Raw genomic sequence first — 16,516 nt, 5'->3', positions numbered from 1 at the left:
AGGACTGACCAGTTTGATTGCCTTGCAGTCCAAGGGACTCGCAAGAGTTTTCTCCAGCAACATAGTTCAAAGGCCTCAATTCTTTGGTGCTCAGCCTTTCTTATGGTACAACGTTCACTGCCATACATTGCAATTGGGAAGACCATAGCCTTGACTATATGCACTTTTGTTGACAGGGTGATGTCTCTGCTTTTTAGTGTGCTGTCTAGATTTGCCATGGCTTTCCTCCCCAGGAGCAAGCGTCTTTTAATTTCTGGGCTACAGTCCCCATCTGCGGTGGTCTTGGAGCCCAGGAAAATAAAATCTGTCACTACCTCCATTTCTTCCCCATCTATTTGCCAGGAATTGAGAGGGCCGGATGCCATGATCTTGGTTTTCTTAATGTTAAGTTTCAACCGAACATTTGCACTCTCCTTCTTCACTCGCAACAAGAGGCTCTTTAGTTCCTCTTCACTTTCTGCCATTAGAGTGGTATCATCTGCATATCTTAGGTTGTTGATATTTCTCCCAGCAATCTTAATTCCAACTTTTGATTCATCTAGCCCTGCCTTTCTCATGATGTGCTCTGCATATAAGTTAAATAGGCAGGGCAACAGTATACAGCCTTGCCGGACTCCTTTCCCAATTTTGAACCAATCAGTGGTTCCGTGTCCAGTTCTCACTGTTGCTTCTTGACCCGCATATAGGTTTCTCAAGAGACAAATAAGATGGTCTGGTACGCCCATCTCTTTAAGAACTTGCCACAGTTTGTTATGATCCACACAATTAAAGGCTTTAGCATAGTCAATGAAGCAGAAGTAGATATTTTTCTGGAACTCCCTAGCTTTCTCCACAATCCACCATATGTTGGCAATTTGATCTCTAGTTCCTCTGCCTCTTTGAAATCCTACCTGTACTTCTGGTAGTTATCAATCCACATACTGCTGGAGTCTAGCTTGTAGGATTTTAAGCTTTCCTAAGACACACTTCACTTCACATTCTAGTATGTCTGGCTTGAGGTCAGTGACCACCTCATCATGGTTATCCGGGATGTTAAGCTCATTCTTGTATACTTCTTCTGTGTAATTTTGCTACCTCTTCTTAATCTCTTTTGCCTCTGTTAGGTCCCTGCCATTTTGGTCTTTTATCATGCCCATTTTTGCATGAAATGTTCCCTTCATTTCTCCAATTTTCTTGAAGAGACTTCTGGTCCTCCCTATTCTATTGTTTTCTTCTATTTCTTTGCACTGTTCATTTAAGAAGGCATTCTTATCTCTTCTAGCTATTCTCTGGAATTCTGCATTCAATTGGGTGTATCTTTATTTTTCTGCCTTGCCTTTCACTTCTCTGCTTTCCTCAGCTATTTGCAAAGCTTCCTCAGACAGCCATTTTGCTTTCTTGCATTTCTTTTTCTTTGGGATGATTTTAGTTGCTACCTCTTGTACAATGTTGCGAACCTTCCTCCATAGTTCTTCAGGCACTCTGTCTATCAGATCTAATTCCTTAAATCTATTTGTCACTAGATTTCTATTTAATAAAATACAGTAAAAAAAAGAAAAAGAAAATTGGAGAGATGAAGGGAACATTTCATGCAAAAATGGGCATAATAAAGGAACAAAATGGCAGATTAAGAAGAGGTGGCAAAATTACACAGAAGAACTATACAAGAACAAACTTAACACCCCTGATAACCATGATGAGATGGTCACTGACCTCGAGCCAGACATGCTAGAATATGAAGTGAAGTGGGCCTTAGGAAAGCTGAGCAACAACAAAGCTAGTGGAGGTGACAGTATTCCAGCTGAGCTATTCAAAATATTAAATGATGATGCAGTAAAAATGCCACACTCAATTTGCCAGCAAATTTGGAAAACTCAACAGTGGCCACAGGATTGGAAAAGATCGGTTTACATTCAAATTCCAGAGAAAGGCAGTGCCAAAGAATGTTCAAACTATTGCACCATTGCACTCATTTCACATGCTAGTAAAGTTATGCTTAAAATCCTACAAGCTAGACTCCAGCAGTATGTGGATCAAGAACTACCAGGAGTACAGGCAGGATTTCGAAGAGGCAGAGGAACTAGAGATCAAATTGCCAACATACGCATTTGGTTGCATGGATCACAACGAATTGTGGCAAGTTCTTAAAGAGATGGGAGTACCAGACCATCTTATTTGTCTCTTGAGAAACTTATATGCAGGTCAAAAAGCAACAGTGAGAATTGGACATGGAACCACTGATTGGCTCAAAATTGGGAAAGGAGTCCAGCAAGGCTGTATACTGTTGCCCTGCCTGTTTAACATATATGCAGAGCACATCATGAAAAACACAGGGCTAGATGAATCAAAAGTTTGAATTAAGATTGCTGGGAGAAATATCAACAACCTAAGATATGTAGATGATACCACTCTAATGGCAGAAAGTGAAGAGGAACTAAAGAGCCTCTTGTTGCGAGTGAAGAAGGAGAGTGCAAAAGTTCGGTTGAAACTTAACATTAAGAAAACCAAGATCATGGCATCCGGCCCTCTCAATTCCTGGCAAATAGATGGGGAAGAAATGGAGGTAGTGACAGATTTTATTTTCCTGGGCTCCAAGACTACCGCAGATGGGGACTGTAGCCCAGAAATTAAAAGACGCTTGCTCCTGGGGAGGAAAGCCATGGCAAATCTAGACAGCACACTAAAAAGCAGAGACATCACCCTGTCAACAAAAGCGCGTATAGTCAAGGCTATGGTCTTCCCAATTGCAATGTACTCTGTGAAAGTTGTACCATAAGAAAGGCTGAGTGCCAAAGAATTGAGGCCTTTGAACTATGGTGCTGGAGAAGACTCCTGTGAGTCCCTTGGACTGCAAGGTGATCAAACCGGTCAGTCCTAGAGGAGATCAACCCTGACTGCTCTTTAGAAGGCCAGATCCTGAAGCTAAAACTCAAATACTTTGGCCACCTAATGAGAAGGAAGGACTCACTGGAGAAGAGCCTAATGCTGGGAAAGATTGAGGGCAATAGAAGAAGGGGACGACAGAGAATGAAGTGGCTGGATGGAGTCACTGAAGCAGTAGGCATGATCCTAAATGGACTCCAGAGGATGGTAGAGGACAGGAAGGCCTGGAGGAACGTTGTCCATGGGGTCACAATGGGTCAGACATGACTTTGCAACTAACAACAACAACACAATTGCTCAATTGTGTTTAAGATCAGACTTCAAGCTAATCTTTTATTTCTAAAGTTGTGCCAGTGGCGGTAGGAGCACTTGAGGCTGTGACTTCTATGTTGGGAAAGTGGCTCCAACATATTCCAAGAACAACATCAGAGTTTTCTGTCCAAAAGAGTACAGTGCTAGGAACTGTTTAGATACTGTGGAAACCCCCCAAAATTCCATGCCTCTGGTAGAGGACACTTACCACTCGTAGGGTTGAGTAGGGTGTTTTTTTAAAAAATATTAAAAATACATATTTATGTATATTGGCCTTATCTTTTATATTCTGGTATCTTTTTTTTTAACTAGAAATGCTGAGTGGATAAGTTACATTTGTACAGCTGCACTTTTGTCTGTCATCTAATCTGCGCTGTATATTGCAAGCCTAGGTGTAATGTAGATCACAGATGGTTAGGTCTCAAGTCTATCTTTTTTTAACTAGAAGCCCAACATCCTGTAGGCAATTACTAGAGTTGAAGAACAAAAGCTTACTGAACATATTCTGAATCTGTTTGCTTTACCAAACAGATATTTTTTAACTCTCATTTTTACTCAGAAATTTTCCTGTCCATCTTACTTCAAGCTTTCTTCATTTTGACACCCTAATTTAGATATAAGCAAGATACTGTATAGGGACGCAGTGGCTCAGGGGGTTAGGACACTGAGCTTGTCGATCAGAAGGTTGGCAGTTTGGCGGGTCGAATCCCGAGTGCTGCATAACAGAGTGAGCACCTGTTACTCGTCCCAGCTTCTGCCAACCTAGCAGTTCGAAAGCACGTAAAAATGCAAGTAGAAAAATAGGGACCACTACGGTGGGAAGGTAACAGTGTTCCATGCGCCTTTGGCGTCTAGTTATGCCGGCCACATGACCACGGAGATGTCCTCGGACAAGCGCTGGCTCTTCAGCTTTGAAACGGAGATGAGCACCGGCCCCTAGAGTCGGAAACGACTAGAATGCATGTGTGGTGGAACCTTTACCTTTACCTTTTAAGATACTGTATATAGTTGCTTGCTTCAGTTAAACATGTGAAAGTCAGAAATCAACCATAGTCACTATTGTCCACTTTTTATTATTATAGTTCATGGCAGATTTTAAGAGAACATTTCTGCTCCACTTTTTGTTTTGGTCAGACAAAATATTAAGTGAAATTTAATTGTGAATGAGCAGCATTATCTTTGCAAGCGGGCGCAGTAAATCCTACTCAGGCAGAAAAGAACAACAAAACATAACAGCAGAGTTGGAAGGGACTTTGGAGGTCTTCTAGTCCAAAACCCTACTCAAGTATGTGATTTGTTATGTTAACTTTATGTGCAAATGGGAGCTCTGGATTATTTCTCCTTGAACAAACCAGAATCAAAAATATGTGTTAGTGATGGCAGGCCTGCTAATCCCATCTGCTGGTGCAGTTGTTAGTTGAGTTGTTAGTTGCCATCATAAGTCAAGGAGCTGATGCTTCTCCTGCCCTGACACCTCCGTTTCAATTCTCTCCACCCACCTATCTCCCCTCTATCTTTTGCTTGCCCTTCACTTTTCTGCAACCGCCCTGAGTCCTTCGGGAGAAGGGCGGTATACAAATAAAATTAATAATAATAATAATAATAACCTACCCCTACCACTCTCATGGCACCAGCTGACCATTACTGTCTTCTTTATGTTAAAGATGAGGTGTGCTGAGCAAGGCAGCTGCTGGCTCTTCAGGAGGCCACCCTGAGGCCATGCAAGCCTCAGGAACGGCCAGCAGCTTCCTTGGCCAGGTGCCCCTTGACAATGGGAGGAAGAATTGATGAGAATCAGCTGAGGCTGACAAGAGGCAGCAGATGTAGGTGGTGGCAGAGCGCAGGGCAGCCAAATGGATAGAGATGGGAGCAAGATGGGCAAGGCAGTGCAAGCTCATGTTATGGTCATAAATAGGACTGGACTGCCAAGTGCCAGATTTTGTTCACATGACCACAAAGGCACAGCAGTAGCCATAACTTCAAGAATAGCCATAATTACCATTTGTTCTGGCCCATAATAATTTCAAATAGGAAAGCAAGGGTATTGTATACCTTTAATAAATAAGAAACAATATTTTGTTTGAAAAATAAATATTTGCCAGCTGTAAAATTGTGTTGTTAATATTGGCAGAAAAGTTATTTTTAACGTGTAAACAACAATCTGTCATAGTAAAACTCCATTATGTTAAAAAAAATGTATGAAATCATAAATACTTCTGCTCTCATGTCAGATACTTATGTTCAACTCTTAAAATAGACAAGGCTGATAAAGGAAAAAAGGAATAAGGAGTAACTGTACATCTCAGCTCTTTTCACTCTATATGTATAACAGTTATGATTTTTTTTATTACAAATACAATTTGCTTTTCCTCTAAGTCTGTTAGTGCATATAAATTAATCCAACTTAATCTGCACATCTGGTGTACAGTAATTACTTATCTCAAGCCACCCTGCATAATTTTATATCTCAATGTTAGTTTTGGGGGTGCCAAACACTGCTTGATTTGTTTATCCTTTGATTCAGGAGTACTCTGTGAAGATATAAGAGCGTATACTAATTAATTAATTTGTACTAAAATTCATCTCTTTATTTTTCTTTATCTTATGCTTGTAACATTTATTTTTCTCTGTTGGAATGAGGGGTGGTTAAGATGCTATAAAGCAGAGACTAACAAATTCCATATACTAGGGAGAGTCTCTAGATTTTTTTTTCTTTTTTGTCATTGGAAGAAAAGTGTTCTTTGTGGTATAAATAGTTGTTTACAAACTTGCACCAAATTGTATCAAGAATGCAACCATTCTTGGATAGACATAGCCAGGCTTTAGTCATCCATGTCATAACAACTTGTTGTTTAAATTACTGCAATGTGTTACAATGAGGTTGCAAAATTCTTATTAATGTAAAATATGAGACCTAGAATCTGACTGGAACTGGATATTATGTTAAGTATGCCATCTCCATTGTCTTCTAGTTTATTTGCATTTTCTTTCTTATAAAGCTCTTTATTGCAGAGACTCTCGTATAAGTAGCAAAAAGTGTGGCATTTTGAGAAGCCACTTGAGTAAGCCTTTCTTATGATTGCCTTTCTGCTTGGCAGTATCTTATTAGTCTTTCCTTAAGCATGAATACTGGCTATATGACTGGATCATTCTCTCTTTCCCTCTCCCTCTCCCTCTCTCTCTCCCCCCCCCCAAATCTTTGTAACTATTTTTAGTATATATTAAGCAGTGCTTTTTTTGTAAAAGAAAAAGGTGTCGGAACTCACACATGTCATACAACCCACCTTGCCTACCCTACAGGGTTCCATCCAAAAAAGGTGCCGGAACTCCGTTCTGAGTGTTCTATGAGAAAAAAAGCCCTGATATTAAGTATCTATTGTTGGTAGTATATTTGTATTTATCCTAATTGAAATTTTACAGCTTTCGGCCAAAGTAATGTTACTAGCTAAGCATTTAAAGTCATGACAGATTGTACAGGAATTTGAAGCTCTGTTTCTCAAGGTAGCCAAATACCCATGTATAGATTAGTTTTACTGAAAAATTATTTTACCCTTTCTGGACCTTAGGCTGAAAAGCTAATTTATATTAAATAAGTAGAAATGCTGTAGGTGGAAGTTTTGCCTTTTTCCCACATTAAACTTCAATACTACTATAATTCATTCTGAATTTGAGAGAACGCCATCACAAATAGTTCAGAGATTTGCAATGGGGTTGGTCCCTTTAGATCTGGACCACCATTATATCTGTTCACTAGTCACTATGGTAATTATGTAAAATATCTATATTAATCTCTTGGTATTTGCCAAGTGATTTTATATGAGTGGCTTTAAAATCACTGGGTTCAAGATGAGGGGAAGTGCATATGGAAGATGAAGTCACCATGCCTGATCTTCTTCCAAGCACAAATTATCATTGTTGATTGCATGTACTGAAGCAATCCACTCGTTAGCAAACTGGTTTTAGATAGAAAAATAATCAGACATAAATCTTGCCATGGCATGTAGGCAATTATTGGTATTTGTAATGTATGTAAATATGTATGTATAAATGTTATTAACCAGTTAAACACTATGAGGTAACTCCGCTGACAGGAGAACACGCGGGAACTTTGACAGCTGTCAAAGTTCCCCGCCAGAGTGCAGGCGCAGCCATCTGACAGCTCGCAGCTGTCAAAACACAGAGGCCGGCTTACCACGCGGAGAGAAGAGCTGTCAAGACGCGACAGCGGTGATTGGACTACAAGACGCGGCGCCAAAAGACACGAACCTGATTGGTCTAACCTGACAGAAGCCGGCTATAAAAGCCGAACAAGTTGTACCGTTCTTTGCCTTGTTCTAAATAAATCCCAGTTAGTTAACCTGTCGTCCTGCGTGGTCCTTCAGCCACTTCACTGGCGATGAAGGTGGGATCGCTCCGGAGCTGAAGTCACGGCCGAGGAAGGAAATTCCGGCCAAAGAGCAGTCACTGGAAGTTTTAACTTCCGAACGGAGCGAGACTAGGACCGGACGACATGGCCAACTTCGGGCGTGTGAGGGAATTTGACACCCGCCATCCGGAACGATGGCAGTCACACCTGGGGCAGGTCGAGGGCTTCCTCCTCGTCAGTAAAATTACCGACGACCGAGCAAAGGCCGCAGCCCTCCTGTACATCAGTGGGCCCCCGGTATACGACGCCACCGTCGGGCTGTTCAGCCCAGTGCCCATCACCGAAGTCTCCTACGCGGACCTGGTCGACCAGCTCAACAAACATTACATGCCAGCCCGCTCAGAGCTGTATTGGCGAGTACAATTCGCCCAAAAGAAGCAGCGGCCGGATGAGCCCGCGAACGACTTTATCGCAGGGGTCCGGCACGCCGCCCGCAACTGCAGCTTTCCAGATTTGGAAGACCGCATCCGGGACCAAGTGGTAATAGGCTTAAAGGACGAACGCCTCCAAAAAAAACTCACATCGAAGCCCGATATGAGCCTAGCCGAACTTACCCGAGAAATAATGGCCTATGAAGACAACCATAGGAAAAAATCGACCACGTCTACACCGGAAAGTCATGCAACCGTGTACCAAGAAAACACAACCTTTAGTGATGACAACGAGTCCGTAGACTTCACCGACGGGGACGCCCTACAACGCAGGATGGAACGACGACAACACCGAAGAAACGACGCCTCAGACCGCCAAAAAACCAGAAACCCCCTGCCACCGTGACACAATCAACGGCCCACCTGTGCCAGCTGCGGGGGCAACCATGCCAGGGGCAGCTGCCGGTTCCGAAACGCAAAATGCCACAATTGCGGTAAAACCGGCCACATCAAGCCTGTATGCCGAAGCCGTCCCCGCGACAATGTGCACGAACTGAAGGCCAACCCCCCAGGTAGGAACACCACCCACGACAACAGGGAAGGAACACCGGGGGGCCTAGTGGAAACCATAGACAAGGTACACAGTTTAAGCCCAAAAGTAAAAATCAGGGTAAAAATACAAGGAGTCACCTGCAACATGGAGGTTGACTCCGGGTCAGCAGTCTCCCTAATATCGTTTAAAACGTATCAGGAAATCTGCCAACAGAGTAACAGGGAAATCCCTCTTAAAAAAAACCAGGTCCACCTAGCAGACTTCCAAAAGACCCCCATTCCACTGGAAGGAAAGGCTAAAGTCACAGTAGAATACAAAAAATTTAAGGGACCCCTAGAAGTCCTAGTGACTCCAGGAAACCGCACCAATTTAATTGGGCTGAACTGGTTCAGCCCCCTGGGCATTGCCATTACCGGGGTAAACTTAGTGCAGGCCGCAAGCCTCGATGCCGTCTGCAACAAGTATGCAGACGTCTTTGAAGGCACACTAGGGACATACACCGGCCCACCCATCTCCCTAAAATTAAATCCAACCATCCAACCCATTAAGATAAGGGCTAGGAGGGTCCCATTCGCCATCAAAGAAAAAAATTGAGGACGAACTGGAACGCCTCGTAAAACTAGGGGTACTGGAACCTACCGAAGGGGGAAGCTGGGAGACCCCAATAGTCACCCCGGTAAAACCTAACGGGGAAATTAGACTATGTGCTGACTATAAAGCGACCCTTAACCTAGCTCTAAGCCCCCACGCTTACCCGGTTCCAGCGGTGAGAGACGTCCTCGCTTCCATCCACTCCGGCGCCATCTTCGCAAAACTTGACCTCACGCAGGCGTACTTGCAATTGCCTGTAACCAATGAAACTGCGGAAGCCCAAACAATTGTCACGCACTGCGGGGCTTTCAAAGTAAAAAGACTTAATTTGGCATTTCGGCAGCCCTGGGTATCTTCCAAGGTATCATGGAGAAAACCTTAAAGGGAATACCCGGGGTCTGCCCCTATTTTGACGATGTCCTCATCGCCGGAGAAAACGAGGCAAACTTAGCTGACAGACTGTCAGCTGTGCTGAACCGGCTCAGGGAAGCCGGTCTCAAATTAAAACGAGAAAAGTGCTCCATTGGAGTCACTGCCACAGAATTCCTAGGCTATAAAATAGATGCCCAGGGCATCCACCCCACTACAGAAAAATTAAAAGCTATTCAAACAGCCCCCAGTCCAAAAAATAAGCAAGAACTCCAAGCCTTTTTGGGATTGCTAAACTTCTATCACGCATTCCTCCCACACAAAGCCACTATAGCAGAACCCCTCCACAGGCTTCTGGACAAGGGCACCGCCTGGTCTTGGACCAGGACGCACGAAAATAGTTTTCAGTCACTGAAAAAAATTATTTGCAACAGTTCAACTGTCACACTCTTTAGAGAAGACATACCTGTGTGCATCGCTTGCGATGCCTCACCCTATGGAATCGGGGCGGTACTAAGCCACCTGTACAGGGATGGCACCCAAAGACCCATAGCCTTCTATTCCCGCACACTTTCCAAAACGGAAAGAAACTATGCGCAGATTGACAGAGAAGCACTAGCAATAGTCGCAGGGGTAAAAAAGTTCCATGACTATCTCTATGGGAGACCCTTTACCATATTCACAGATCACAAGCCCCTTCTAGGAATATTCACGTGGGACAAAACAACCCCCCAAATTCTATCACCAAGAATATTGCGCTGGTCCACCTTCTTGTCAGCGTATTCATATAAATTAATACACAAACCAGGGAAAGAATTGGGACATGCAGACTGCCTTAGCAGACTGCCCATTCAAACCAACGACACAGACCCAGCTCCTGCAGGACTCATACTAGCAATATCCCAACTTTCAGACTGCCCCCTTTCCGCTAAAATCATAGCAAAAAATTCAGCCAAGGACAAAGTCCTAAGCAGGGTTCTCAGGTGGACAACCACGGGTTGGCCAGCCAAAAGCCCACACCCACAATTTCAGCCATTCTATAACAGACAACACGAAATGTCATCACACTTGGGATGCCTTCTGTGGGGGAACAGAGTAGTAATACCAGATGAAAACATAGAACACACCCTAGACACCCTTCATGAAGGACATCCAGGCATAGTTAAAATGAAAGCACTAGCCAGGAGTTATGTATGGTGGCCAGGGATAGATAAGGATATAGAAAGACATGTGGGAGGATGCTACCCCTGCCAAGCAATAAGAAGCGAACCACCCCAGGCCCCAGTACATAGATGGGAGAAAACAAGAAACCCATGGTCACGCATACACCTAGATTTTGCAGGACCAATCCAAGGCCAGAGCTTCCTAGTAATAGTTGACAGCTACTTAAAATGGCTAGAAGTACTGCCCCTTAGAAAAACCACTTCAGGAGCCACTATACAAGCCCTTAGAAAGGTCTTCGCCACCCATGGCCTTCCAGACACCATAGTCTCAGATAATGGACCACAATTCACTTCTTGTGAATTTCAGATGTTCGCTACGAGGAACTGTATTAGGCTGGTCACGTCAGCACCGTTCCACCTATCGACGAACGGGATGGCTGAAATTATGGTGCGCTCAACCAAAGAAGCATTAAAAAAATTTGTAAAAGGGAACTGGCAGCGGCGGCTCAGCCAGTTCCTCATGGCACAACACACCACACCTTGCATGGCAACCGGCAAAACACCAGCGGAGCTAAGGTGGGGAAGGAGGCTAATAACGCGTCTCGACAGACTGCATCCCGACACTTATACATCAGAACCGGATCACCCCCCCACCCCGCACATTAAAACCTGGGCAAAGGGTCTGGGCACGAACATACACGTCCAAAAACAAATGGGTTCAAGGGACAGTTTTACAGCAAACAGGACCCATTTCCTATTTAATACATACGACAACGGACGGCAACTTACGACGTCACATAGACCAGCTCAGACCAAGGCAACCGGAACACCACCCAGACCTTCCTCCGCCAAACAGCCAGCCCCCACCCCCCGTGGACATACTACCTGCACCACCACAGGAGGAAGGGGAACAAGAAAACATACCTCCCCTGGAACACGGAAACGCACCGCCCCCAAGACGATCTACCCGGAACAGAAGAGCACCAGCATACTTACAGGACTATGAATGGGCCGGCTCCAACAACCAACAACAAGAGGGTAGAAACAATCCGGGGGAGGGGTAAGGGGTGTAATGTATGTAAATATGTATGTATAAATGTTATTAACCAGTTAAACACTATGAGGTAACTCCGCTGACAGGAGAACACAGTATTGATTCTGATTCTATACAACTCTATGCATGCAAATGATTTTTATTGGTCATTATCATTACCAGTTCTCTAAAATTTGTGAGTTAATTCCTTGTGAATAGCATACACTCATAAATACCAATAGAAGCTTTTCACATTCCTTATCTTAAAATAATTAAAGACTAGTGGCACCATGGGTGAGGCGTTAACAGTGTCAAATATTTGGTGCAATCGGACAATTTTTTTTTATTTTAATTCCATTTATATCCCGCCCTTCTCCGAAGACTCACGGCGGCTTACAAGCTAGCAGTAGTAATTGAAGTTCTGCCTCTTTTTACATGCATGCAATGCAGATGACCCATTTTAAAAAGAGGTGGGACTTCAATTGCCTGGTTGCAGCTGTCATTTTGAGGCCATTGCCCCCCCCCAAACACACAGATGCCCATATTCAATATGAGAATAGAAGAATGGATTAAGTGATTCAAACCCAATCAAGCTGTGAAATCCACCTAGGTTTTTAAACTGAAGGTTGTATAAGGAAAAGAGCATTAAAGGGCAAAATATACACAGTATTGATGGAAATTTCCCTGGAAAAATAGACCATTATAGAAGATTTTGGAAGCCAACAGAAGAAATGAAAATGATACACAGAAAAATGTAATAATTGGAAATGAAACAAAAGAACGAAGCAACATAATGTTGTAATCAAAACTAGCATCTGGATAAAAGCACCTGCTGGAAGAATCCTTCAGACCTCCGATCCTTCCGTCGCGGGTTGAAGACCCATTTATTCGAACTAGCGGGTCTGGCCTGATGGGGGTACTTGGGTTGTTTATAGGTTTGTTTTATTATTCTGGTTTTAACTTGGGCATTAATTTAATTATCTTTTAATGTTTGTACTGTTGTTTATATTTATGCCCTGTGAACCGCCCTGAGTCCCTTTGGGAGAAGGGCGGTATAAAAATCTCAATAAATCTTAAATCTTAAATCTTCTTGTTTGTTTAATTTATTGTCAATTTTACTAAAGTACTTCACATTTGATTGATCATTCTCCACATCTACTCCAATCTGTAAAGAGGAATGCTGTTATTTCACCAAGAAAATGGCAATGGCAAACCACTCCCAAAAATACTTGCCAAGAAAACTGTAGGTACCACTCCAGATATCACAAGTGCAGAAAAAAAAGAAGAAACACATTATCATGAATTTGATTTTTTTACAGGACATATATATAAGGTAATAGAATTTTGCATTAAAAAGAGGTTATCTGGCTTAGTTTATTTAGATTTGGAAATATTTTTATTTGCTTTTTAATATATATTGAGAGGCAACTCATCTGCATGGACCCTATCTGTAACAGCAATTTACTGTGTAAGTAAAAGAATTCCGGGTATTTCTTTTTGTTTGAATTATGATCATCTTCAAACACAGATGTAGAATTTAAAGAATTTTAATATAAAAAGTATGGGAACAAAACTCAGTATGCTGCAAAATCAAGCATATTATTATGGAAAACTGGGACATGAACTAAAAATTGGGTTCTGCCAATTTTTGTTTTATCTGGAAAAATTAATAATGGGCACATAATCAAATGCCTAATATATAACCATTATAATGATTTATAAATAATGAGGAGGAAGTTAAAAGAATACATAATGCTCTTTATGCCTGTTATATGTGGGCTAATAGCTGGCATTGTAAGGATACATAAAGTTCTTTTTTCTGTACAAAATAGTATTGTAATACATTAATCTTAGTGCAATAAAGCTAAACAAATAATAATCTTATCATCATCTGATTCTAAACCTCTTTTCATTTTTTTTCTCAGCCCTATAGTCCAAGTCTTCTTTCACAGTCATTTTTCAAGAATATATGTTGCTGCAACTCCTTTAAAAGTAATGAATTTGAAGTTAATTCTCACTTGAAGTCTGAGATATTTGCAGGGGAGGTCAAAAAAGTCAGGATTGCAACCAAGTCAAACAACCAAAGTTTATGTTTTATATATATACCGTATATAACTGTATCAAAACAATATAATGTATTAAGTTTTGCAACAATATAATAAAAAATGTTACTATTTACAAAATGTTCTGCAGTGATAAATCTCTTAGCTAGAAAGATCTCCATTGTAAGCTCAGAATCAATAAGACTGTTTCAAGTTATAAGGCATTTGGTTGCTGAGCCATTTTTAACAGTTTTCCTAATTAAACTTGAAACAAAATCTTGCTGATTTATTTTGGAGCGATCTTGCTGGGGGGCACTTTTTAACTCTCTTGAAATAAAATTATTGGTGAAATAGATTTGTTGTGAAAGTAGCCTGCCTTCACAGTATTCCAGAGTGTGCTGGGTAAACTGCAGACATTTTGAATCCACCATTTGTTTGAGTTTGAATGTAAATAAGTCAGAGGGACAGGTTTGTTTATTTATTTATTAGATTACCATCCTACCTTTCATCCAAGAGCTCAGAGCTAAGTACATTGCACTTCATCTTAACTTTTCCTAAGAGAAACTCTGTGAAGTAGGTTGAGCTGAGAGGGATAGATTGACCCAAAATCATCCAATTAGCTTCTGTGGATATGTATGGACAAGAAATTGGTCTCCCTAGTCAAAACAGAAACAACTGTAGGATGATTCTGAGTAGCTTAGAAGATTATAATGTTCAGACCTTTTTTGTCTTTTTGACAATTGTTAAGTCTGGGTGTTACATGGCAGGTGCCTATCTGTTTGAATTCTGAAGTCCCAGAGCAATTTAGCTTCTTCATTTTCTGTTACTTTGTTTTGTAATCCCACTGCTCTTGCTTACAGGCAAATGGTATTCTTGCAGATCTTCCAATGAACCATTGCTACTTTGTCATGTCATTGTAGTCAGTCTGTGAGGATGTCTTACAGCAGTTAATAGATGGTCCACTGTTTCTTCAGCTACAACACAGAGTTGGCATTTGATGTCTGTTGCTGTCTTCTCATTTCTGGCTTTATATGCATTTGTTCTTAAGGTTTGGTCCTGTGCAGACAGAACTAGCTCCTCTCTTTCTTCAATTTTCCTGCTCTTAGCCATTGCCAGGTCTTGTTATTTTGCTATTTTTTATGTAGCTGTGTAATACTCTGTATTGCCATGTCTCTTTTTGTTCTTCATTTGTTCTATCTTGTAGGCCAGTTTGGTCTCTCCAGTACTCAAGTAAGCCTTTTGCTGGATCTTTCATTATCAGATACATTAGATATTAACCAATCTTCAATTTCACCTTTTTGCAGTATATTGTTAAATTGATTAGCAGTGGAGTGGGCATAGGCCAGTTAGATGTTTCAATCAAAAACCATGCAGTTCATCTTCACCTGGTGCTGACTAATTCTTGATCTTCCTTGCCCTTTTTGCCACCATTACTGCTGTTATTGTATTATATTATTATGTTATTATTATATGTTAATATATTGGTATAATTGACAGATTCACAGTCTAAGACTGATAGAAACTTAATAATTCAAGTCTTAACCAACAACCTAAAATGATTAAGTAGCATCTAACTATATGGAGAGCTCCAAATAGGGTAAGTGTTTTGTAAAATTATGGATTTGGATTCAGGAATTCTGATAAATTCAATATTTCCAGATTTTGAAGAAATCCTTTAGGTATCACTTCAAGAGCCTCAGTTGTGATTAATATAATAGATTTCTTTTTCCGTAAGTCCTCAACTTCGATCTGCAAGTCCCAGTATTTTCTATTTTTTCTCTAATTGTTTTCCTCAATCCTAGCATCAAACAGAATAGCAACATCAACGAATCAGACTTTCTTCTTTCTGAGCAACAATAACATTTTGTTGGAATCCCATGGAAAGAATCTTAAAGCAGCTCACATATACAAACCCACTACACATGTGTTAAAAATGCTTAAAATATTATGTTGTCATCCCTGGAGTTTGATATGTATACAGGAATGCAATCAAAATCGTAGACCGGAAGGGACTTTATAGGTCATTTAGTTGAAATTTGTCCAGGGAGAGATATGCTAAAGCATTTCACCAAATGGCTATTCAGTCTCAGAAATCTTATTTCACTTATTGACATTGTTTACTACAGTAGAGGGCAATTCCTCCTAATATGTAATCTGAATCTGATTCTCCACAGTTTTAGCCTGTTGGTTCTGAACTGCCCTGCAGACAACCAATTATATCTTTACTTTCTCTCTATATGGCTGCCCCTTCGTTATTTGAAGGTTGCTATCGTAAGCTGATCAGACTCTTTTGTTTCAGCTGTTTTTCATTTGCAGTCCTCTTGTCTCTTTACTTCTCAATAACATTTTTAGATTGCAGACCTGGACCCAAGACTCCAAACTTGGCTTGGCTAAGACAAAACAGATTGGGACATCACTTCTTTTGAGGTGAACTCAATGCTTCTGCTAATAAACCCAAAATGGCACTTGCATGATTTATGGTAGAGGTGGGGAAGAAATAACCGACCCATTGATCCTTTGTTATTTTCCTTTATTTCTAAGGTCTGCATAGATTTGCTGTAAAGTGAAAAGATGGCAATTTAAAATTTTACCTAACGTTAAAAAAAATCTTAATTCAGTATACCATGATTCCCTTTGTACAATCTGTAGTGGTTTTAGTGTCATACCAGAGTGCAAGTATTTGTAGCATCTTTTAGATCTAGGATTTTTTAAATGTGGCAGGCCCTAGAACATGCTATATTTGGGGTTTTTAATTTTCTATTCTACAGGAATAAAATGATATTTTTGACACCAT

This window comes from Vipera berus (assembly GCF_964194415.1).
Source record: "Vipera berus genome assembly, chromosome: 2".
Taxonomy (NCBI): Eukaryota; Metazoa; Chordata; class Lepidosauria; order Squamata; family Viperidae; genus Vipera; species Vipera berus.
This window is presented reverse-complemented; position numbering follows the sequence as displayed.